General features: G+C 39.9%; 2 protein-coding genes across 6 annotated transcripts in view; one reads left to right on the forward strand and one right to left on the reverse strand.

The window, feature by feature from the left end:
* CMSS1 (cms1 ribosomal small subunit homolog) overlaps positions 1-24,906 on the forward strand; it is a 371,710-nt gene that overhangs the window by 125,979 nt on the left and 220,825 nt on the right. The window lies entirely within an intron of this gene.
* Positions 1-24,906, reverse strand: part of FILIP1L (filamin A interacting protein 1 like) — a 294,710-nt gene that overhangs the window by 113,760 nt on the left and 156,044 nt on the right. Inside the window, exon 1 of one of the 4 annotated variants that reach the window (XM_017955073.3) lies at positions 9,865-9,884. The exons of 2 other annotated variants lie outside the window; for them this stretch is intronic. The gene's annotated coding sequence lies outside the window, so the exon portion shown is untranslated. Of the gene's footprint in view, positions 1-5,962; positions 6,222-9,864; positions 9,885-24,906 lie in introns of those variants that run through there. One more of the 4 variants, XM_017955074.3, reaches the window with a different exon arrangement.

The following is a 24,906-nucleotide window of genomic DNA, read 5'->3' on the forward strand; positions in this document are numbered from 1 at the left end:
ATTTGATAGTAGGTGTTTAATGAAAACTTCTTGCAGTTTAGATTATCAGGTGAATGCTTGTAATGATATCTTTCACTTGTGTGTTTCTTGATATGTCAGGAGACAGGATATTATTTCCCCAGTTTGCAGTGTCCTCATCTGCAAGATTCAGGAATCTTCAATAACTTTACCTTATAAACAATGGACTAGAGATAAAACGCTAGGTATTCTGACTTTTTTTTTCTCTATGCTCATGCTAAATTAATTGACATTTACATTCTTTTTGGTTTGGAAGTGTTCTTTGGTTTCTTGTTTTCTAAGTGCTGCAGTCAGAGAAGCTGCTGCGCTGTAGATACAGAATAAACAGCCGTTGATGAGGTCCAGTAGGGCAGACTTACATCATGGCTTTTCTTAGCTGTGTGTTGTGAAGAAAGGACAAAAAGAAATATAAAAATCTTCAAGTATAAATAGTGATTTATCCAAGTTTTCCATTACAAATCAGTGACTCTTTAAAGATTCTTTTCTCATTTAAGGTTGAAACAGGACTGAGAATGTTTTCCAGATCTTTGTGGAATACAGCAGAAAAAGGAAATTATTTTTATGTAGTCCAAGTTAGGTTTAAATGCATTTTTAAATGCCACACTTCCAACCCTAGATCAGAGCTCTTGAAAATCATATGATTCTTTTAACAGTTTTCAAACTACATCACTTTCCCTGTTTCTTCCAACTCCATGCTCTGGTTTTTCTTAGAAGTACAGGGATATTGAGCCAGTCACTTAACCTTTCTATTTTCTTTGAATTTTTGTCCATTTGGACCTTGGAGCCAGTTTTGTCCAATCCCCTTATACTGTAACCAAATCCCAGCAAGGTTAACTGATGTGCCTATGGTCATGCCCTGAGCCAACACCAGAAGGCAGGTCTCTTGCCTACATCTCTGTTGCTCTTTCCATTGCATCACTGCTTGTTCATAGGCCAACCCCTGTTTCCTCCAGCTCTAAGAAGATGGGAATCCTAAAAGATAAAAATGCACCTTTCAGAGCACCTGAAGTTTCCTACAAATTTTTATTTTTGTGAACCATCTTCTTCACCTTTTAGGTAACAGTAGGTCACCCTGAGTGCCTTTTGGCCTCCTCTTGCCTAGGCCAACCCAGCATAATAAGGACCTTGCGGTAAACAGTTGATTCAGAGGAGGTCAAGCGTTTTCATCTTTACATTCCAATATGAGGTCTTCCCTTTCTTTCATCTAAGGAACTGTGACTAGAATAGAGATGGGTTGTTGTAGAGAAGATGTTGCAACCCTTAAAGTGCCTTGGGCAAACCCTGACTTCTAAGCCATTTGGCTCCCCTTTCCCAGCATCTCAGGTATACTCCATTTATCTTCCTATAACTGGCAGAAAGTTTAATAACTTCTTGCCTCTGAAGCATATAAGTTTAGTCTGAAACATTTACACTTTCTCTTTTTAGGGGAAGAGAGGGAAACTTAACTTTTGTAAAGCTTCTGTTTTGTGCCAAATAACATGATTCATGCTTCCTATTCCTTACGTCTTTTTTTTAAGACACATGGAGTTGATATTGTTCTCTTCATTCTACCAGTGAAAAAACTGAAGTATTGTAAAGCTCACAGCTTATTATATTAATAGTAGAAATACAGGTTCACAAATAAATACAAAACATTAGAAAATACTGTAAATAATGTTCAATGCACAAAGTGTTTTGGGAGGATTTGAGAAAGAATGACTAATTCTGCCCAAGGGCCTTAGCACAGCCATCTCAGAGATAAGCTTTATCTTGGAGAATGAAAAAGGGTACCCAGGCCATATGTGTAGGTAGCAGGTGGATGAAAAACACAGTAAGTGAGGAATATCAAATTGTCCCTTTGCTGAAGCACAGGAGGTATTCAGTGATGAAAGGTGAGGGCAGAAAGGTCAACTGTGGGTAGTATGTATCACAGGGCTGTTTATAATAAGTGAGATGAAACAACCATGTATCCAGCAAATAGTGGGGAATAATTAAATGGATCTTAGAATATCTGTGCACATATTCTGTGGCCAGTGAAGCAGCCAGTAAAAGTCAAGTTTTCAAGGAATATTTAATAATGTAGGAAAATATTCATAATTTGTAATAAGTTTTAAAATTTGGAAAAAAATTTATTTATCTATTATGTTGTTTTCACATTTGTGAGGTATTTTTCAGAAGAGAAAAGGGGATGAATGAAATAAAACCTTGAAATTTATCAACAATGCAATAGCATGTTGCCTTGATAGCAGCTGGTTTGATTATCCATGAGGTGAGGAAAGAAGACTAAGGAAATTGGAATGTAGACTATAAATTAGATGATATTAAGAAGTTATTGTTAATCTTATTAGATGTGTTAATGGCATTGTGTTTATGTGAAGAATGTGCTTTTTATTTTTCCAGATGCATAATGAAGTATTTAAATGTGAAATGACATGTTCTCCTGGGATTTACTTTTAAATACTCCAGAAAAAAATAATGGCAGGTGATAGAGGTGAAATAAGTATGGCAAAATATTGAGGATTGCTGAAGATGGGTAAAGAGTACATGGGTTTTATTCTTCTTTCTACTTTTTGTATATTTGGAAATATTCATAATAAAAGATTTAAAAGAAAGCACTAGACACATAGTATTGGATACATAAACATTTTAAGAAGTGGTTTTCTTGGCCGGGCGTGGTGGCTCACTCCTGTAATCCCAGCACTTTGGGAGGCCGAGGCAGGCGGATCACCTGAGGTCAGGAGTTCAAGACCAGCCTGGCCAAGATGGTGAAACCCTGTCTCTACTAAAAATACAAAAAAATTAGCCGCATGGTGGTGGACGCCTGTAATCCCAGCTACTCGGGAGGCTGAGGCAGGAGAATTGCTTGAACCCAGGAGACGGAGGTTGCAGTGAGCCGACACAGTGCCACTGCACTCCAGCCTCGGCGACAGAGTGAGACTCTGTCTCAAAAAAAAAAAAAAAGAAACAAGACGTGGTTTTCTTAAAAAGCAGAAAAACAAAGTGCCATGGGGGAAAGGGGGAGAAAAGAAGGAAGGCACCAAGCTTGGGTATCAGGCATACACAGAGAAGCAGGAGAGTAAACTATGTCCCAGGAGCCAAGAGAGAATTATTTCAAGGAGCATAGAACTGCTGTGACCTCATTTTAACAACATTACCACTGCTTAGAACAACTTTGGAACTCCACTTTTGGAGTCATCTGCTTTGAAATATCCCTCAGCTGGGACAAAGCCTGGTTCTTTAAAGGTGAACTCAATTTCTGACAATAAGAACAGGTTCCTTAAAACCAAATCTAGTGAATCTAGTGGTCAGCTCATGCCTATTTTGGTCAAAAGAACCAATTGTGACCTTAAAATAACGGGACTGGCTTTTATGTGTGACCTTCAAAGGAGGTTTGAAGACATTTCCAAAATATGTCAGCCCTGACACTTTTTCAGAATAAGCTTCATAAGATAAAACCTTTGATAACATTACACATTTGGATTAATAACTCAGGGCTTTTGTTTTTCATATTCCATCTACTTTGGTTAAATGTTAAATCTTGCTGGGTGTGGTGGCTCATGCCTGTAATCCCAACACTTTGGGAGGCCGAGGCTGGTGGATCATCTGAGGTCAGGAGTTTGAGACCAGCCTGACGAATATGGTGAAACCTCTTCTCTACTAAAATGACAAAACTTAGCCAGGCGTGGTGGCATGTGCCTGTAGTCCTGCTCAGGAGGCTGAGGCAGGAGGATCGCTTGAACCTCGGAGGCGGAGCTTACAGTGAGCCAAGATCACGCCACTGCGCTCCAGCCTGGGCAACAGAGTGAGACTCTGTCTCAAAAAAAAGTTACATCTTTGGTGTCTTAGAGCTTCAGTCTATTTTCTATAATCCAAATAAGCAAAGCAGTAAGAAACAGCATGGTGGACAGCAGGGGAAAGAGCACAGGCTCTGGAGTCAGCCTGGCCGAGCTATAATCTTGCTTCCCTCACAACTTCTGCTGTCCAAATTGGGTCAAACTACTTCATTTCTTCAGGATTCAGTGTTTTACAGGTTATTGGGAGGATTAGAGATGACACATGTAAGATGCTGTGCCTGGTACCTCGAACAGGATAGGAACTCATAACTTATCCTGATGGAGATGTCATAATGATACAACTTTATCTCCTGGTTCAGCAGACATGCCTTCCCTCTTGGAACATCGAATGAGATAAGAAAATAACTAGTGGATTTTTAGCATCACGAGGGGAGTACATTACTCAGGCCCTACCTCACCAAAGGGCGGGAGTTCTTCTAGTCAGTGCTAAACAAGTATTTTAAGAGCGTGTGTTATTTTGTGCCTAACTGAGATGGAGATTGGCAAGCTGAAGAAATTGGGATTTGACCAAGAACCGGTGCTTGTTGTTTAGTAGAGAGGTGATAGGGAACTATGATCCTGCTAGTTTGGAGGGACTTAACATGAAATGACTGCGTGGTCCAAGCTGGCTACAACTGTTCCAACAAAGATGACGAAGGCTACTGATTCAGAGGGGGATACTCACCCAGGCTGTCACTGGTCTGTCTCTTCCACCAAGCAAGACTGTTTTAATCCTTCTCTAACACAACAGCAACACAAAATTTACTGTCTGCAGGCACAATGCTAAGGCACTTTGTGTACACTAAATTGTTAGGCACTGAAAACAACGCTGTAAGGTAGATACTGTGATTCATCTGCACTTTATGGGTTAAAGTAACCTAAACCTAAAGAGGTTAAGTTAATCTGCCCCAAGCCACAGAGCTGGCAAGTGGCAGAACAGGAACTCAAACTGGCTTCAGAGCCCACCCCGTCTTTGCAAGCCTACTTTCTAATGCCTAAATTCCTTCTCTTTAGGAAGAATGATCTGTGTAAAGTTGGGAGAGACATCTCAGCAATTATGGTACACCATTGACTATATCAGTAAAATTGAAGCAGCCAGTGTCTTGCACCAAAGACCTGCATCACGAAGTGGTGAGAAGAGAAAAAAACATAGATCACCAGGGAGAAGGAAAAAAGCCTGGCTTTGCTCAAATCTGCGATTAAGGCACAGAGTGAATTAAATTCAAGCTTCTTCATTACTGTTCATTATTCAGCTCATTCTAGGCAGTAGGGAGGGAGTTATTATAAAGCAGGAGCTTATAACAGCTTTTAGACTCTGCTTAAGTCAAAAATCATCAAGAATCATCAAAAAGCATCAAGGAAAATACATAGAGCAAACAGTCACCCTGCTGTGCTTTTCTTGATGCTTTTTGGTGGTAATGTGACTGTGACTAGACCCTATGAATTTGGGTTAAGTCCTGGGTTCTTCAAACTGATAAAAGGTTTCTTCTCATGTCTTCCTCTAAGAAGGGCCATCTCCACCCTTTCCAAAGTCCCACTCATCGCTACGAAGGAGTGCTTTCCCCATGCTCCCTCATGAGGTGAGGTTGGCTCACCCAGAGTACTTCCCAGGCTTGTTGCATAGATCTGGACCTCAGACTCTCTGAGGTCTGTGGGAATGGGGATAGATTGAGCTTGGGGGTTCTACCCACTGTGTGTGGTTCCATACAGCCCTTTGTTAGAAAGCACCCAGGGCAGCCAAGAGTGTGTGTTGACTAAGGAGGGTGGCTGCTGCTAGGAACTATAAGTAAATAAATGGATGTCAGAAGCTTACAATTAAGGGGGGAAACAAAGAATCATTACTCTCCCTTAAGCATGTTGCTTTGGATGTTTTAGCAATGATTATGAAGCGTTTACACACAGACTAAACTAAGCTCTTTGTGTTCCTTGCAAGGTAGAGAGCCTGCCAAGTCAATTTCAGCATGCAAAACCCAGACAATTATTCTTTTGGCATTTAGGAGCCGCCACTGTTTTTGCTAGGGGTGGGGGATGGCAGCCTGTTGACACAGGAAGCCTTCATAAGGAAAGAGAAGTCAACTTTAACCCCAATTTTTTAAAAAAGAGAAATCCTGTCAGGGTTCTCACATTCTCACCTCTTATGCTAAACCTCTTGTCACAGAGCCAGTGGGAGAAGCCTTTGGGCTCAGAAGTGCCACACACGCTTTGATGCCCACAGCGTGCAACTCATTCATAGCTGTTTTCATATCCTCTTTCTAGCAGCTCATTTGTGAGTGTGTGCACGCAGACAGTTGGTAGATGTATTTCTAGTAATAACCAATGAAAAGATAAGTTCTTGAGATTATGGTTTGGTTCATCACATAATATATGCTTTATCATAGTTGTTCTCAACCTGTAAGCCCAGAACTCCTGGGAGCTTTCAGAGTTGACAAAAGGGTCCCTGCAATCCATATAGCAAAAGCATTGTGAGAAATGAGTATGTCTATTATGTCTTCAGAATAGCCCTGGATACTATTGTGATTGATAGCTTATAAGCTGCTTTAAAGTTTTCTGAATTTGTTTTAGGCTTTTATGACTATGTCTTCACTCAGTCAATGAATAGAAAAAGCTACAACTATCAATGGAGAATTTGGAAATTTTTTGTTACAGAAAAGGAGTTTTCATCCTAGAAAGGGTGTGTAAGCAGTATCCAAAGGTCTTTTCTGTGTAGCTGCTAAACAAAAGACTCCTTTCTTATTATTGAAACTTTTGGTGGTGTTTTCTGACGCAAATGATTTCATGTCTGTATCAGAACTGCCCTGTTGATGTAGCTGCAGCTAAAGAATGGGCTGAAGGCATTTGGTCTTACAGACTGTTAATCTGGAAAAAGTAAACGATGTAGTTTTTTTTTTTTTTTTTTTTTTTTTAATGTTATTAAAGACTTTATGCATCTAACCCACTCTCTTCAGTACAAGTTACCATGCACATCATAATTACTTGCAGGTATTTGAGAGATGATTGTAGTTTAACATGGTGGTGGCTACATCTGGAGGCCTGAATCCAAAGTATTCTTATTTTTAGCCTTTAATAGGGCCTGTTTCTTCCAGTATGTTGACTATAGGATTTAAAGTAGAGATTTGCTGGCTCTATACTACAAAGGACCAAATCACCAATAGGCACTTGCTCCATCAGGGATACAGTCATTTGTTGCACAGATGCTAACATAGGCGGGCAGATCACCTGAGGTCCAGAGTTCAAGACCAACCTGACCAACACGGCGAAACCCACTCTCTACTAAAAAAAATACAAAAATTAGCATGGCGTGGGGGCAGGTGCCTGTAATCCCAGATACTCTGGAGGCTAAGGCAGGGAGAATCACTTGAAACTGGGAGGTAGAGGTTGCAATGAGCCGAGATCGCGCCACTGCACTCCAGCCTGGGTGACAGAGCAAGACTCTGTCTCAAAAAAAAAAAAAAAAAAAAAAGTAATAATATATTCAGCACTGAAAATGGGGAAGCAAGCACAAAGAATTTTTAAAATTTACCTTTAATTCAATGATGCAGAGATTTATACCCTTGACCTTTTGTATAGTTTCCCATAGACTTTCTTCTCTTTGTATCTGTTATACTATGCATATTGCTTAGGGAACATTAGCTATTGTCATAAATCTTCCATACCATGATATTTGATAGCTGCATAGTATTTCATTGTATGGACGTGCCATTATTTATGTAACCATTCTCCTATTATTGGATATTTAGTTAACCACTCTGCAGTCCTTCCTGCCCCACCCTTTCACCTTAGTGGCCTTTACCCTATGGATCCAGAAGGGACCCAAAGCTAAAAAGAAACTTTGACCTTGTCTGGACTTTACAAAACTGGCAGGAGTCCATGAGAACTGTCCTTGGCTCAGAAAAATATCTGTTTGTTGTTTTAAAGTCATGATTACAGTGTCTGCAGGATTTAATCACAACTCATAATCATTATTCTACCTCCCCTCTAAATTCTTTTTCCCTTACCAAATAAAAATATAACATTGTTTTGAATACTTTTAATAAGGTAAAAAGAAAAATAGAAGGCATGGATACTGCTGGAGTAGACCACTATACTACCTTTCTAGGCCCTGAAAGTTGAGAATTTGAAAATGAAATAAGAATTTAGAATATCTGTCCAAATAATTCATTTTTAACAATAGAAGGGCATTTATTTGCACATTTTTTCCCTTCATGGAGGAAGTTGTTACTATATTTACAGATTACCTCATCATATAGAATTGAATAAAAAATATGAGAATCAGACCTAAAGAGTATATTTCAAACAAAATTAAAAGCAGAACTGTGTAGACAATGGTGGTGGTAAGATAATAAATATTTATTTATTTATTTATTTTTTGAGGCGGAGTCTCGCTTTGTGACCCAGGCTGGAGTGCAGTGGCCGGATCTCAGCTCACTGCAAGCTCCGCCTCCTGGGTTTACGCCATTCTCCTGCCTCAGCCTCCCGAGTAGCTGGGACTACAGGCGCCTGCCACCTCACCCAGCTAGTTTTTTGTATTTTTAGTAGAGACAGGGTTTCACCGTGTTAGCCAGGATGGTCTCGATCTCCTGACCTCGTGATCCGCCCGTCTCGGCCTCCCAAAGTGCTGGGATTACAGGCTTGAGCCACCGCGCCCGGCCGATAATAAATATTTTTTATTCTAAAGCTATATAACATTCCGTTTCTGATTTATAGAGTGAGTATGTCATCATTTTAATGCTGTCTTATGTCCAAAAAATAAGTACTTAACAATAGTGCATTAGAAACATGGTTACCAAACAGTATACCAAAACTAAAACATTGCATGGTATAGGACATGGAGAGAAGAACCAAAGTTTGTTTAGAAAAGAGAGTCTCGCGCCAGGCATGGTATCTCACACCTGACCTCTTGAGTCCAGAAGTTTGAGATCAGCCTTAGCAACATAGTGAGACTGTCTCTCCAAAAAATAAAAATAAAAATAAATAAATAAATAAATAAATAAAAATAAAAAAAGAAAGAAAAGAAAATTAGCTGGGCAGGGTGATGCATGCCTGTAGTCCCATCTACTTATGAGGCTGAGGCAGAAGGATCGGGATAACCTGAGTCCAAGAGTTGGAGGCTATGGTGAGCTATGATTGTATCATCACTGCACTTCAGCCTGGGGCGGGGCAGGGGGAAGGAGATGGGGAGAAGAAGAAGGGGAACGGGAAGGGGAAGGGGAAGAAGAGGAAGAAGAGGGGAGGGGAAGGGAGAGTGAAGAAGAAGAAGAAGGAGGAGGAAGGAGAGAGAAAGAGGGGAAGGGAAAGGAAGAGAGAGGAAGAAGGAAAGGAGGAAGGAGAGAGAAAGAGAAGGGAAGGGAAAGAAAGAAGGAAAGAAAAAGAAGAGAGCCTCAGAATCATAAGACATCATTAGGGTTGGAAGGATCTGGAGATGGATTTGCCCCACTCCTTCTCAGCAGGACTTAGAGACTGGACACCCTCATTGTAAACTGCACCCTGTAACCAGCACACATCCATACTATGAAGGGTCTTTTTGCATAACTGTGTGGTCTTAAAAATGTGGCCAATTCTTTCAAGATATATCCAGAATCCTTTAGCCATTTTATTTCCTAGCACACAGCTGTTAGTTGAATGCCACCTGACATAAATTTTGGTGAGTAAATTCCAAAAACATTGGGAAGAAGATTTCCTAAATGTGAAAGCAGGATAAAATTCCCAAAAACCTGTGAGCAAGTGACCAGAGTGATTTATTGTTAAGACTATAACTAAAGAAAAACTTGCCTTGTAACCTCCTGGTTCGAAAAATGCTGAGTCTAGGCCTACAAAAAAACTTTAGGCTGGTTTCCTCAATTTTTATTTTGACATATTTGTGTGATTCAGTTTGTTTGTTTTTAATAGATAAATTTAAGTAAAACCCTTCATAGTTGGCAACTGGCTTCTTGCTTAAATATTTAAATATACTTAGGATTTTTGTTCTTCAGCTCTGTCTAAAAAGTCAGTTGTATAGCAGTTCTTTACTTGGGGAAGTCAGGAATGCATAACTCACTGTGCTTCCACATATAGTCCCACCTTCAACAGGCAGTTTTACTCTCAGTACCTTTTATCAGTTGAAAGAAGGAAAAACAAACAACTCTATAGCAACCTTGGAATCTTTCTCAGGGCACTAACATGGCTGTATTTCAAAGTACTTAATATTTTCCTAAGAGAGACAAAGAAGTACATGGTGCTTACATTATAATTTCCTAATCAGAAAGGTACAACAACACTTAAAAGGTGATTATAGTTGCACAATGAAACATTTGTGTGGTTCTTTTAGCCATTATGTATCTAAAGTAGAATTTTTACTTTTTGGTCTTTTAAGTTCTGAGAATCAGAATGAGACTTACGTTAGAATAATTCTTTCCTTTGATTTGTTCATATTTTCCTTAAAATCAATCACAATTATTACCAAGGACATTCTTAATCAGCTGTGTGTGCATGTTAGGGAGGTATCAGGCTGAGTTGTTCCGTTGCTGATTTATGCATATTCTTAATTAATGATATGTATTTCCCAGAATAACCTTTACTTTCATAATCAAAGGTATGCTTCTACCTTCAACTTTATATATATTTTTTACTACCTGCTAAGGAGAATTGGGGATAAGGTCATTTTAAGGTGTCACTTAGTCTCTTGGAACCATTAGGTTAGAGAACAAAAGTAGTTAAAGTTTACAAAGCACAAGGAGCCACCTATTATAACTGTAGATAAGACTTTTTTTCTCATTTACTTCCTTATCTATATTTTCTCTTGCTACTTGCTCTGGTTTCTTTGTCCATGCTATGCATCGGAAATAGACTATATTACTGGAAAAGGAAGACAGTTATACCAGAGCTCCTACTAAATGTTATAAATTTTTACAGCATCTCATTTAATCCTAACAATTCTGTGGTGGATGCCTGATTATTCTCAGTTCTATAGGTAGGGAAATCAGAACTTAGAAAAGTTAAGTAAGTTGCCCAAAGCCACAAAGTTAGTAAGTGGCAGGGTCATGATGCACATGTCCTATTCCTGAGATTTTTTCACTTATTTATATTATTTTCTGTTTTCACTAGTCTACCCTGGTGACCTTCCTTTTTTCTCAGCTACAAAATTTCATTTATCAGATAGTATAATTGAAGTTTTAAAATGTGCTATTCCTAGCAGGAAGCGGCCCACGGCTATATGAATGTTCCTCCCCACTCACCATTTCCAATATTTGCCTCCCCAGACAGAAAGAGGAAGGGAGGCAGCCCACATGATTCTCTTGAAACGTTTCATATGTTCAGAAAAAGCTGTGTGTTAAATTCTTTGTTATGTTTTCCTTTTTGCTTTGTGCTCATTGAATATGATGCTGGAGATTTAGGTAAATATTCAAAACAGAGCTATGTATTTGCCCCAGGAGTAAAAGGAGAGGAGAAAGAAAAGAAAAGGAAAAAGAGAAAGAAAGAGGGAAAGAGGGAGGGAGGGAGAGAGGGAGGGAAGGAAGGGAGGAAGCAAGGAAGGAAAGGAAGGAACAAAGGAAGGAAGGAAGGAAGGAAGGAAGGAAGGAAGGAAGGAAGGAAGGAGAGAGAAAGAGAGAAAAACTGATCACGGAGACAGTAGTAGCTGGAGGGAGGGGAAGGCTGTCACCCAGGGATTATTGGGTTTGACTGCCCTTGGAATAACTCAAAACTTGTTAAAAGGGATCCAAGCCCTGCTTGGTTTGGCCCACAGTTTCACCTCATGCCCCTCCCTTCGTCACTCTTTCTGCACCTAACGTGCTGGCCTTGAGTTAAGTCACTTACACTTACCATTTTCTCTCTCACTTCTAGGCCTTTGCCTGTGCTGTGCTCACTGCTTCGGCCTCTTCCCTCAGCTGTTCACCCAGCTTACTCCCACTTAGCCCTCAGCCCTCAGCTTTAGTGATACTTCCTGGAGAAGTCCTCTCTGACTTCATAACCACATTATACACTCTAGTAGCACTACGACCTCCTTTTTATAACAGTAATTACAGTAGCTGTTTTACTTACATCTATATTATTACCTAAAGAATTTCAACCTTCCCCACTGACCCCTTAGTCCTGTGGGCACAGGACGTGATCTGTTTGCTCACTGATACCTTGTGCATAGTATGTACTCTGCCAAATGAATGAATGAATGAATGAATGAATGAATGAGGTTGTCTTGAAAGTCATCAAATGACTAGATTTTGTTTTAGTTCAGTCTCCCTGGTAAAAATCACATGGACTTGACCTGGTAGAGCTTATATATTTGCAACTCTGTGAGATAGTAGACTAAGAAAGATGAGAAATAGTGATGAAGCAAGTGTTTTTGTACTACCATTGCTGCCTGACCATAAGTAAGTCAATCTGAAAGAATACTTGCCCCTACACCCTTAGTTGAAATTTATTCAAAAAATTACTGTTTGTTCCAGCAGACCATATGTAACTGCACATATGACCTAGGGCCAACTCTGAAGCTGAGAATATATAGATTTGGCACAGGCATCACCAGAGGTTATAAGAGTCACATAGACCACAGTCTCTTATAGATGTGTGTGTGTTTTTTGTTTTTTTTTTTTTTTTTTTTTTGACTTGATAAGGGTCAATTTCTATTTGAGATCTGATATACTCTCTGATCACAAAATTTGTTTCCTAAATCAAATTAGGGCAGTTTCAATGGGATTATTTTGGCTTAAGCTAGACATCTGAAGTATTTTCATAATGAGCAAATTATCACTATACAATTCAAACATTTTCCTCAGCTGTTCTTCTGCCAGTCATTTTGTCTGTTCAAGTTGAGGAAACAGAATAATGTTCTGGCTGATCTTACCTCAGCCCAAAAAATTCCAACTCTGAGAACCACTGTAAAGAATTCAGGATCTGTGTGGCATTCATTCATGGTTGGCTTAGTCATTGTGGAATAGAAGCCACAAGGAATGGACCATTTACGTTCTCAGTACATTAAACTTCTGGTGCTAGAAAACACTGTGCTTTGGTTCTTATAGGCAAATGGTTCTTATAGGCATAGATACACGGCTTTTAAACACATACACACAGAGAGAAAGAGAGCTGTTCTAGAAGCATGAATTTCCTCTTTCTACCCTATATTTTTAAATAATATCTATAGTTTACTAGTTTTGAGTGAAGGGAAAAAAGAGAAACAGTTATTATTAAATTGCTCATGAATATTCCTAAGAAAAAACACAAGAAAACTTGTCTTACAGATTTTATTTGAATTAGTTAAGGATAATTTCAAATTTATATGTTGGATTGTTTTTCTGCATAATGAAAAAAAGAATACTATAGAGGTATACCCCCAAAATGGGCAATGGATTGTAGATAGTTTTGGAAATAACCCAGAATAGCCTCTCATTGATTTGGTTTTTGTCACTGAACTGAGTGGTCTGTGAAGGTGGATTTTCTAATGACTGTCCTTTACTCGGAAGTGCCAAAACTTTTTAAAAATTTGTCATCTTGATAAAAATATATTTTAAAGTAGTTCATACTTAGCTGCATACTTAAAGGTCAATGCTATGTATATGAACAGCATTTGAAGTATTAAATAATATCTTTTTGTATTTCATTTTCTACCTCCTCTGTGTTGTCACCAATCATTTATTTATATTGGTTAAGTTACTGGTTAAGCTATAACCAATCATTTCTTTGTTCCTCTCACTTTCTACCCTATGTGTAGTTTTTGCTTCTAATCTACCATAGACTGAGAGATCATATAACCAATGAGATTCTAAGGAAGTGAAGTACTTCAGAGGTTCTGAGGGTGCAGTTTGAGGTACAGATGGCTTTATGTCATTTTGTCTGGATTGGAGTTGTATAATGATTATGTCCTAGGAAGGTGGCAGTTGATCTGTCTCTATTTCATGCCACAGTGGACCATTTTACCTTTGAATGGGGTCCTAACCTGTTTTTGAGACGGAGTTCCTCGCTTCTTGTCAGCCAGGCTGAGGAGTGCAGTGGCCGGGACCTCAGCTCACAGCAAAGCTCTGCCTCCTCAAGTTTATGCCATTCTCCTGCCTCAGCCTCCCGAGTAGCTGGGATTCAGGCTCACACCTCGCTAGTTTTTGTATTTTTTTAGTAGACGGGTTTCACCAGAGTTAGCCAGGATGGTCTCGACCTCCTGACCCTGGATCCCTGCCTTGGCCTCCCAAAGTGCTGGGATTACAGGCTTGAGCCACCGCGCCCGGCCAATCCTTGCATTTTTAAAAAACTCAATAAAATCCGACCAATCTTTTCTAAGATGACTCTAAGATGACTTTGTGAGGGCTGTTCCTATTGTCTTGCTCATAGGAAGATGCTATAAATATGTTTGAAACATTGATTTCTTGTCATTTCTACTGGAATGTGCTTTTCATAGCTAATGAAACCACAGTGATGGCCTTACCTAAAACTCAGTCTATACTGACAGAGAACTGCCCAAAGAGTCCACATAGGCAATTAGCCAGCTTATTCAGTTGTACCCTTTCATGGGGAATCCTGTCTTCCTTGATGCATAAATAGTCTGCCCATGCTGGAGGCAGAAGGCACCAAGGCATACCTCCCACACTGACCTGCTCTGTGGTTGACCAGTGCCTCCCTTCCCACATTGTAAGTCTCTTAAAACTCCCCTGCAGTCTTCTTAGAAGTTGCATTCTCTATTTTTGTTGCACCCTTAAGAGAGTTACCTTGTTGTACATGTGACCCTCAAGGAGGAGAAGGAGGTAGTATCTCAGTTTGTAGCAGCCTTAGACTAAGCAAGCTGCATGAGGGCTCATCTCACTTAACCCTTCAGTAACTGTGAGGTACAAATACTGGTCTTCATATTTCACCGGTGATGAACTCGAAGATCAGAAAGCTGAAGTCCACGCCCAACATCACATAGCTAAGAAGTAGTAGAGCTGGACTTTGAGCCCAGGTCATCTAATTCCACAGCCCAGGTTCTCTCTAATACCCCATCCTGCTGCCAAGAGGGTAATAGCATATTCATGCTAGACACACTTTGGGCCAGTATCTCACATAATAATCCAACCACACTGTGAGATAGGTATCATAATGGCTCCTAGTTTACACACAAACAAGGGACATTAGGAAACTTGATGACAGTCACTCATCATTTAATGGCAAAACCTGAAAAAGAACTCAACCTCTGACTCTCAGTTTCTCTAAACCTCAATTTCCTCATTATAAAATAAGAATAATTGGGCTGGGCACGGTGGCTCACGCCTGTAATCCCAGCACTTTGGGAGGTGGGGGTGGGTGGATTACTTAAGGTCACGAGTTCGAGACCAGCCTGGCCAACATGGTGAAACCCCATCTCTACTAAAAATACAAAAATTAGCCAAACATGGTGGTGCCCACCTGTAATCCCAGCTACTTGGGAGACTGAGGAAGGTGAATCGCTTGAACCTGGGAGGCGGAGGTTGCAGTGAGCCGAGATCGCACCACTGCACTCCAGCCTGAGCCACAGAGCAAGACTCTGTCTCATTAAAAAAAAAAACAAAAAAAAAAACAGACTATTAAGATTATTGTTAGGACAAAATGAAATAATTTTTGTGAAGTGCTAAGCACCATGTCTGGCATAAAATAAGCCCACAACAAATGTTAGCAAAGGCAAAATCACTTTGAATAGAAAAATCCTGCCATTCTCCTCTCATCTGTTTTGACTCTTACAAAGATTCCATTATATAATGGTAAATGAAAGGGTATCTTCTCTCACTTAAAACAGAAAATTAGATCAAGTGCTGGGTAATTTGTCCTTCATCACCTAAGTGATTACACAAGTGGTTTCAAGGCCCCTTTCAGTTCTGTGGCTATATCATTCTAGCAATGGGGTGCTGTTTTTCCTATTAAGAAATTGCAGGTCAGAACTCACGTCTTCTCTGTAGTAATAAAGTGGCATGCTCACACAGAGGATGGAACAGAGCCCATTATCAAAACTTAGTAAAGACTTTGATTTTCAGAGTTGTAAATGACGAGGAGTATAAACAGAGGCCTACGGAATATTTGTTTCTCATGGAAAGATAAGATACCTACAACATTTTTAAAAGGTGAAAACAAAGGCTAGATCATTGATTTTTTTTTTTTTTTCAGCAAAGGCATTTAAGAAAATATTTGCTTTGTGCTTGGCTCTGGGAGATAATAGAAGTAATTATTAAACCGGAATTTAGTGGCCCAAGTTGAATCAGGAAGCCAGTTCCTCAAAACAGTTCCCAGCAATGCTTGAGGACTCTAACAAGATATACAGCCAAAGCCAGACACTTTTTTACTTGTGAAAGACTGAAAAAACATTAATCATATTTTCCTGGAGCTCCGTTAGTCCTGCCTATCAAACTCTTTCATGATAATAAAATTACATCCTGGAGAATTGATGATTAAGATCCTTCAGTGCCAATGTACTGAATTGCTTGATTTTACATAGAGTATGGTTATATACCTTCCATATTAGTGTATCCTGGAAGGAAATAAGATGGAATTTCAAGTGGCCCATTCTCCATTTTTGCAGACTACAGATAGGCTTCAGAAACTCCCCCTCCAGGAAAGTACATCTCATCCCACCTTCGAATTAAACGCGTCATCTCTCTTCTCCCATATAGCCTATGTAGACTTCTAACGTAGCACGTACCACATTGTTATGACATATTTACTTGCCTAACTCCCAGACTTAACCTTGGAGTCCTTGGCTAGGTTGTAAGGTGCCTGGCACTTCAGAGTTATTCAGTAAGTGTTCATTGACTGACTGACTGACACGTTTTTAAGTTTCCAGCTTCAAACGGGCCCTTACTGTCAATAACAGATTTATTCATTCCTTATTGCCTCTGTCTCATTGCTAAACCATGATTCCAAAGCTTTAACACTCTTTTCATGCCCTTTCTTCCACTTATTCCCTAACCACTCTCACCCTTCACAAACACCTTCACTTTCCTTACCCTTCTTCTTTGTTGCTTTCCTTGCTCTGCCCCCAACACCTCTTCACATCTTTACACATGTTCTCCTTTTCCTGTCTTTAGAAGTATTGCTCTTGGTTTCCAATTCTGTCCCCTCCATCTAAGTTTGTTTGTTTTTGTGAGATGGAGTCTTGCTCTGTCACCTAGGCTGGAGTGCCCTGGCATGATCTTGGCTCACTGCAAACTCTGCCTCCTGGGTTCAAGTGATTCTTGTGTCTCAACTTCTCTAGTAGCTGGGATTACAGGAGCCTACTACCACATTCGGCTCATTTTGGCCAGACTGTTCTCGAATTCCTGACCTCAGGTGATCCACCTGCCTCGGCCTTCCAAAGTGCTGGGATTACAGGCGTGAGCCACCACGCCCAGCCACTTCCATGTAAGCTTTGGATCATAAGCATCGCCTCTTAAATCTTGCCCATCAAATACCCACTTCCCTTCTGTAGCCTAATTTCTTTCTCACTGTTGGTTCTTTTTCCACAACTTTGTAACATGCCCAGTGGTCCCACTTTCTAATAAAATCTCCACTTTCCCTGCTTCCCACTCTGCCAATTTCTCTTCCATCTTCACATTGCCTGAATTCATTGTACTCATCTCCTAACTTCCCACCCCCAACTTACAGTCCAGATTCGGCCCTCACCAATGGCTTCCTAATTTCCAAATCCAGGAACATCTTCTTAAAGAGGTCTTCCTACCTATTTCTGTCCAGGACTCTAGCTGGATTTAATAATGCTGTCTTTTTCCCAGCTGCCCAGGCTAGAAATCTTGGCGCTATTTTCTACCTCCTCTTAACCCTGCTTAACATTCTGTAAGAATAAAAATACTTGTGTTTATGTTTGTACATTTATTTTTTATTTGGTATACAGCAAAAAAATACTGTATGAAGTAGAGGAGTGATGAAACATTCATCAGGGTGATCTGCTTTGGCAGTGAAAGGGCCAAGCTGGTGATAAAGCATGGAAAGTAGTAAAAGCAGTGAATGAACCACATGCATTGTATGCATAGCAGCTATTCTTAAGAATTCTGATTTCCACATATTCTGAGCACTAACAGAAGGTATTTAGCTGGGCCAGGCGCGGTGGCTCATGCCTGTAATCCCAGCACTTTGGGAGGCTGAGACGGGCGGATCACGAGGTCAGGAGATCGAGACCACCCTGGCTAACATGGTGAAACCCCGTCTCTACTAAAAATACAAAAATTAGCCGGGCGCGGTGGTGGGCGCCTGTAGTCCCAGCTACACTGGAGGCTGAAGCAGGAGAATGGCGTGAACCTGGGAGGCGGAGCTTGCGGTGAGTGGAGATCGCACCACTGCACTCCAGCCTGGGCGACAGAGCGAGACTCCGTCTCAAAAAAAAAAGAAAAAGAAAAAAAGAAAGTATTTAGTTGAAGAAAGCCAACCCAACCAAGACTTGAAGCCAGAATGTTGTTTTTTTCACAAATAGTTGTGATATTTTTGAAATGCTAACACAAAATTATGTATCTACACATATATGTGTGTCTATATATAGAGAGACATGAAAGATCCTCATTAGGTTTTTATGTGGTAATATCATCAGGCATCTTTGAAGGAACAAAACAATGCTCTTAATCACTTCTTTTTTTTTCATGTCTTCTTTTTTTAATTATTATTATTATACTTTAAGTTCTAGGGTACATGTGCATAACGTGCAGGTTTGTTACATATGTATACTTGTGCCATGTTGGTGTGCTGCACCCATCAACTCATCAGCACCCATCAACCAGTCATTTACATCAGGTATAACTCCCAATGCAATCCCCCTCCACGCCCTCCCCATAATAGGCCCTGGTGTGTGATGTTCCCCTTCCCGAGTCCAAGTGATCTCATTGTTCAGTTCCCACCTATGAGTGAGAACATGCAGTGTTTGGTTTTCTGTTCTTGCGATAGTTTGCTGAGAATGATGGTTTCCAGCTGCATCCATGTCCCTACAAAGGACATAAACTCATCTTTTTTTATGGCTACATAGTATTCCATGGTGTATATGTGGCATATTTTCTTAATCCAGTCTGTCACTGATGGACATTTGGGTTGATTCCAAGCCTTTGCTATTGTGAATAGTGCCGCAATGAACATACGTGTGCATGTGTCTTTATAGCAGCATGATTTATAATCCTTTGGGTATATACCCAGTAACGGGATGGCTGGGTCATATGGTATTTCTAGTTCTAGATCCTTGAGGAATCACCATACTGTTTTCCATAATGGTTGAACTAGTTTACAGTCCCACCAACAGTGTAAAAGTGCTCCTATTTCTCCACATCCTCTCCAGCACCTGTTGTTTCCTGACTTTTTAATGATCGCCATTCTAACTGGTGTGAGATGGTATCTCATTGTGGTTTTGATTTGCATTTCTCTGATGGCCAGTGATGATGAGCATTTTTTCATGTGTGTGTTGGCTGCATGAATGTCTTCTTTTGAGAAATCTCTGTTCATATCCTTTGCCCACTTTTTGTTGGGGTTGTTTGTTTTTTTCTTGTAAATTTGTTTGAGTTCTTTGTAGGTTCTGGATATTAGCCCTTTGTCAGATGAGTAGATTGCAAAAATTTTCTCCCATTCTGTAGGCTCTCTGTTCACTCTGATGGTAGTTTCTTTTGCTGTGCAGAAGTTCTTTAGTTTTATTAGATCCCATTTGTCAATTTTGGCTTTTGTTGCCATTGCTTTTGGTGTTTTAGACATGAAGTCCTTGCCCATGCCTATGTCCTGAATGGTATTACCTAGGTTTTCTTCTAGGGTTTTTTATGGTATTAGGTCTAACATTTAAGTCTCTAATCCATCTTGAATTAATTTTCATATAAGGAGTAAGGAAAGGATCCAGTTTCAGCTTTCTACTTATGGCTAGCCAATTTTCCCAGCACCATTTATTAAATAGGGAATCCTGTCCCCATTTCTTGTTTGTGTCAGGTTTGTCAAAGATCAGATGGCTGTAGATGTGTAGTAGTATTTCTGAGGACTCTGTTCTGTTCCATTGGTCTATATCTCTGTTTTGGTACCAGTACCATGCTGTTTTGGTTACTGTAGCCTTGTAGTATAGTTTGAAGTCAGGTAGCATGATGCCTCCAGCTTTGTTCTTTTGACTTAGGATTGTCTTGGCAATGCAGGCTGTTTTTTGGTTCCATATGAACTTTAAAGCAGTTTTTTCCAGTTCTGTGAAGAAACTCATTGGTAGCTTGATGGGGATGGCATTGAATCTATAAATTACCTTGGGCAGTTTGGCCATTAAATCACTTCTTTAATACCATAAATAGTTGGAATTTTCATACTCTGCAGAGTAGTTCAGCCCTCAGACTGGAAATTAAGCTAATCAGTAGTTACTTTCTTGACACTCCCCCTCCCCCTTTTGTTTTTTCTTTCTTTCTTTCTTTTTTTTTTTTTTTTTTTTTTTTTTTTTTGATGTGTGTGTTTGTTTGGAACCTGTTTAATGAAAACACAGGTTCCATTCAGTGATATAAAACAGCACATCACAAAGCTTTTTCACACATAGCTTGTTTTTAGTTCTTAGGCCTGGATATTTGTGTGTTCTTAATATAGGCCTAATAACTGCTGAAATGTCATTTTTTAGATTCAACAAAATGTGTGTTTTGAAGCTGTTTAATGAAAACACAGGTTTCATTCAGTGATATAAAACAGCACATCACAAAGCATTTTCCAAGATAGCCTCTTTTTATTTATTAGGGCTGGATATCTGAGCCCATTGAGCCTTTATATAAATATGAATATGTCACTTCTTTTTTTTTTTTTCAATTTAATTTAATTTTAATTTCCAGGATACATGCGCAGGACGTGCAGGTTTGTTACATAGGTAAACCTGGGCTGTGGTGGTTTGCTGCACCTATCAACCCATCACCTAGGTATTAAGCCCTGCGTGCATTATTATTTTTATTATTATTATCATTATTTGAAGGTAAGATGGAGGTTTAGTTTGAATTTAAGAGAACAGTAACAGAAAGGGAAAAAACCAGCCACCCAGGGTCTATTTTTAACTGCCACGGCTTGAGCAAAGCCATGAAGAGAGAGAACTAGGGCCTGTTAATGCCAGCCATGAAAAAGCTGCTACAGTGGCAATGTGTGACTGAGCCTAGCAGGAAAGTGCTTACATAGCACTCAGGCCCACCTTTCAAGGGCCTTGCAAAGAAAGGAGACATTTAAGAGCCAACAAGAATTATAACATGTATGTGCCACAGAAGGGTAGGAGGAATTCCACGGGTAAATGGTCACATGGGTCTACAGTTAGTAGAATTAGACAACATTTCACCATACACTTCCAGTGAAGCTTGGTTTGAATCTTGGTACTCTTGCAAGAGAAGAAGAGAGCTGGGGGCAGAGCATGCAGTGTGAGCCAGCAGGGCTTGTTCAGGGAACAGCAGTGTAGATCATGAGGCTAGAGCCTGAGGTTGTGGGGAGGCTCATGATGGAGTAGAAGAGGCAGAGAAGGGACCAGAGGAGATGTCAAAATGAACTGGAGATAGCTGTACTAGTTTGGCATCTTAAAGAATTTTGGCTTTACACTTAGGCAGTGGGAAGCTATTAGTTGTTTCTAAGCAAGTTTTCTTATCTGGCAAATGGAAATAATGAGCTCTATACCACTGGATTCTTGTGTGTAAAAACATAGCAAATTGTCATCCCTTGGTAACTATTTGTTCCTTCATTTTTTTAATCTGATAAATAATTGAAATAGGTTATAAATGTAACAGAATTTGAAAGCACATCAGGATATGATGGTAATTTAAAAAAAATTCATTGCATAAATGTTCAAGTAGTTTCCATTTTCCCCAAACTTTATTTATTTATTTTATTTTATTTTATTTTATCTTATTTTTTGAGTCAGAATCTCACTCTCTTGCCCAGGTTAGAGTATAGCAGCACAACCTCGGCTCACTGCAACCTCCAACTCCCAGCTTACAAGCGATTCTTATGCCTCAGCCTCCTGAGTAGCTGGGATTACAGACGTGCACCACTGTGCCCAGCTAATTTTTGTATTTTTAGCAGTGGCAGGGTTTCGCCATGTTGGCCACGCTGGTCTTGAACTCCTGGCCTCTTGTGATCTGCCTCACTCAGACTCCCAAAGTGCTGGGATTACAGGTGTGAGCCAATGGGCCTGGCCATTTTCCTCAAATTTTAAATATTTTATTTTCTATATAAATATTAAAAAGAAGAGGAATTAAGTCATTTAATTTGTCTGTAACTCTAATTCATTACATGGTTTGTATCCATTTTCTGGACTTTTCTGAGCCTTAATTTTTCATGTGTGTAATTTCTTTTGCAGTCGGATAAATTGAATTTAGTAATCTGTAGACCAAAATGCTATAGCCTTTTAGAGATGGAACAAAATTAGTTGTTATAAAAATGTTTATTTTCTAACAGACTCCAATAAATAGAACGATAATGAGTCTCCATTCACATTAGCTCCCAGAGGACATGGGATAATTGTATAGAAAACAATTAAAGGAAGGGATTGTACTAATGTAATTTTTTTAGAATTACCCAACAGTAAGATTATGAGCATGGTTCTTGACTGAGCCCCCAGCCCACTCAGTGTAGGAGGACTAAAACTCAGACCACTCCCATTGTACAAAGGAGTTGTGTTCAGAATGCATTCAGATGGCTAACATCTGTCACTTGCAGAAAAAAAAGGTGTGAGTTAGGCCTAGCTGTTCTTTCACCTTTCCTCCTTTCCTACTTCCTTCATTTATAAATTGTCTGAAGTGTGTATAGCATTATGCCTCCCAATGTTATAATGATTGGCTCCATCGCAACCTGGGTTAAGTTTAACATTGAAAAATTAGTGGTAGCTCACAACCTGCCAAGTACCAGAGAGAAGTAGTTCTTTTCTGTCCAAACAGACAAATCAGTGGTGGTTTCTGTGTGTTTTTCTAGTTAGAGTAGCCACCTTTACACACCTAGTTTTAGTTATTCCTCTCAACAACACTCTGAGGTAGGTTTTAGGATCCCCATTTTACAGATGAGGCAAACGAGGGCTCGGAAAAGTTAAGTGACAGAACCTGGATGTCAGGTCAAAGACTGTAACTTCCAGCCCAGCCCTCTTGCCACAACTGCGCCTCAATTAGGCAGCCCAGGTGTTTGTCCCTACCCACAGGGGAAAAATCAAAGATTGCGAACACTAGTAGAAGCAACATTCCGATTAGGAATATAAAAGATTACAGCGTGAAGTCAAATAATCTCCCTCCTCACCTCCTGTAGGTCTTGGCCAAATCGTTATTTAGCCTCTTCTTCTATCCCTCCCTCCTACAGTCTTTTTGCCTGCTTCCTAATCATTAGATTGACATGTCAAGGTAGGGGAGAAGTAGGGGAGTCGGGAGTCCTGGTACTGGGATTGAGGGGAGGAACACTTTCACTTTCAGGGCTATTGTTCTTGCTTCCCTTTGGATGAAGTAGTATTTTCTGTTATTCATTTTATGTTTACTTACTGTCTGAATTGAATACTGTTAATTTATGTGCCCTTTGGCTCTAAACCTCTGGTTATATATTTTTGTGTTGTTAATATTTTTAATTGGTGTTTCTAAAGTAAATGTACTCTGTGTGTTTGGCAGACCAACAAAGTGAAATGTAAAAAGAGTCTATTTTTAAAAGTCACCATATAAGGTGAAAAGGCCCTTTTTGTGTGGGTGTGTGCGTGCGTGTGTGCAGATCGCAGGTTTTATCAGGAACATATTCGTTAATATTTATTGTCACAGTTTACGGTGTGCCCCTTGAGTCCCTCTGGATTATGCACAGCCCAAATGACGTCACCTTGGAAAATGCAATAAATCTAAAGTTGGAAACCACTTCTAATGGGAAGTTTCTTGAAAGTTGTAAAGTTAAATTGCCTCTTCCAGGATGAGGGAGGTGGTGCGGAGAATGCCCGAGGGGATCCGGACTTGCCTCTTGCGGGTGTTATCCCCTGTGTTGGAATGCTGGGTTTGTGGGTGGATTATTTTGTTTTGTTTTGTTTGAAATCCTCTGAGTATTTTTTAACCCCAACACTCCATGGGGTGGCAAGCTTATAGATATGTATACCTTAAAATGTAACCTTTGATCATCCTTTTATGTATCTAGAATGACTCTTATGCTGTATATGCATACCCAGGAGCCCAGAAGCATAATTCAATTCATCAGAATCTTAACTTTGCAAGGAGACAGGCATTATGTAGTTCATTTTGCCAGCCCATATTTGAACCCATCCAGTGCTGTGCAGCCAAATACCAGTCAAAGTATCCCATGTTTTACATTTTAGGACATTCTTTGCCATATTATTTTGGGGAGCTGGAAAGGCTCCTATACCTTTGGTCCTGGTGTCTCTTTTTGAAGCTACATAGAATATTCTCTTATAAGTGATTTAGTCTAAAAAATTTGTTTAAGAATATTTATCTCCTTCCAAGACATTTGTAGATATTTAAAGATAATGGCACTGACCTTGCCTTTCCCCCTTTCTAGATGCCAAACATCTTTAGGTCTGCCAACCTATTTTCTTATGTCATAGCTCATTTGTACATTTGTAGAGCACAACCCATGTATATATTGACACAGCTAGAAATTAGGGAAGCACTGAGAACCAATTAGGCTGTGATTCCGCCCTTCAGGAACTTCTGATCTATTAATAGCAGAGTGGCAAGGGCTATTATAGGGGCCCCAAATTTAGCCTTGGTGATTGGGGGTTAGGGATGTCAAGGAAATTTTTCTGCAGGACACATCACACAAGTGAAGTCCTCAAGAGAGAGTATTATGAGTTACCTGAGGAAGCGACATGAATGAGGAGAGGAAGGTATTCCAGGAAGGACTGGCTTGCTGGAAAGGCTGAAGGTGAGGGGATGCATGGTGAGTTCAGGGAAGTGAGGGTGGTTCATTGTGGTTGAGGCACTAAGTGGGAGATGAGGAGTAGGGAAAACATGCAGAAATGCTAGAGCAGAAACCAGGGCTAACGGTGGGGAGATGAGGTCACATGTGAGGGGAGCGTGGAAGATGATGGGCAGTCCTCATCAGGAAGGATATTTATTGTTCTCTTGGGTACATAATTACTATGGGCAACATAAAAGGTTCTGCATGAGGTCATTTAGGTTTAGGAATATTTTGTATATTATCTTTTGTTTTTAGAGAAAGGATGTATTCAGTCATTAGGGTTAGACAGATACAGCTGTTT

This window comes from Papio anubis, chromosome 2, assembly GCF_008728515.1.
Source record: "Papio anubis isolate 15944 chromosome 2, Panubis1.0, whole genome shotgun sequence".
In the NCBI taxonomy this organism is placed as follows: Eukaryota; Metazoa; Chordata; class Mammalia; order Primates; family Cercopithecidae; genus Papio; species Papio anubis.